Below are 1,538 nucleotides of genomic sequence, written 5' to 3'. Positions count from 1 at the left end.
ATTTTTGTTCAGTCTATAATTTTCTCGTACCAATCGATAGTCATGCAATACTTGCCATTATTGAAATTATCATGAAATTCTCATCGACGCTATTAATTAGCTACTAATCACATGATACAAATTTCTTTTTTTTTCTCATGAATTTTCTTCTAGTATCGATTTTTGCTTACATTTCTGTAGCAGACGACTGTATATTTTTGACAAGTAATCAAAAAATTTCATTGAATGCTGCCAATAAAAAATTTCTTCTCAATAACACTGTTAGATTCTGGACGTTAGCCTTCGCTTTAGTCTTTTGTTTTTTTTTTGTCAGAAAATGATTGGAGTTGTATAAATGGCAGCGCAACTCGTCCAAGCGGACGAGTTCATCGCTACACGGACCTCGGCGCCCTGCCTGTGTGACGCAAGATCAGATCGATAGCGGTCCAGAGAGATTTCCCGGAATTTCAGCGCGAGGAACGTATGCGCTGCGGTCACCTGGATGAAGAATTTCGATGTCGAGGATACATACATCCGTACGTTGCCATGGAAATGAAAAAAAAACACAAACAAACCAAACTTTGACCTTTAATCAACCGCTGCAATGAGAATTTTTTAAATTCGTTTGTAACGTGAAAATTTGACGGAACTGGAAAGACGTCAAACATCATTGACGTCAATACAAAAAAAACCTTTGACGAGCTAACAGGTTTGCTCGGACACGTGGCAAAACCTCGTATAATCAGGATTTTTTGGCATCCACAAGTACAAACCAGTCAATACCTGTTCGTTCTCTTCTAAATCCACTAGGAAACATGGTGCGTGATCAGGGAATACGCCGCAATGTAGCGTATTTTTGATTTCAGCGTATTAAAATACAAGAAAGTGTTGAAAAAACCAAAATATGTGAGGTACTGGGTTCTTTTGGGGGAAATTATAACTGTTGAAAGAAGGACCAACACTTCTGCGTTTTTTTTTTCAGAGAAAAAAATAACTTTCTTTCTTTTTCTCGTACCCTAAACTTCTTATTTACGCATATTTGTGTGCACTCAACTTCCGTTTTTTTTTCTGAATTTTTGAGTTTGAAGTGGAATTGAAATTGGATTTTGTTTAAATTGAAATTAAGTGGGTACTCGGTATCAACAAAAAAAAACGGAAATTTCCTATTGCAATTATTTACTGATAAGAAGGAATGTTCAATCATTGAAGTTCTATAACCATCAATTTCTGGTTCGGTCACGTACACAAAAATTGTTTGCTCCCTCGGCCGCAACGCATACGCGTGCGCTTCAGCCGTGCTCCTTCTTTCTAAATATATAATCGTAACGTGCGTTTGCGTCAGGACCGAATATCTATACGTATTACGAGATCTTACGTCAAAAAAATCCAGTCATAACCTCCAAATGTCCAGGGGAACCCAGACAAAAATCGCTTATTATCGCTGTGTGTGCTGCTTTTTGAGGAGCAGCGTGTGATTCCTCCCTTCACACTTCATTCCAAGTGATTTTCTAGCACCAGGAACAAATAGTACGATATTTTAGGAAGAAAAAGGGTCCCAT

This window comes from Necator americanus, chromosome I (genome assembly GCF_031761385.1).
Source record: "Necator americanus strain Aroian chromosome I, whole genome shotgun sequence".
In the NCBI taxonomy this organism is placed as follows: Eukaryota; Metazoa; Nematoda; class Chromadorea; order Rhabditida; family Ancylostomatidae; genus Necator; species Necator americanus.
Note: the sequence above shows the minus strand (reverse complement) of the source record.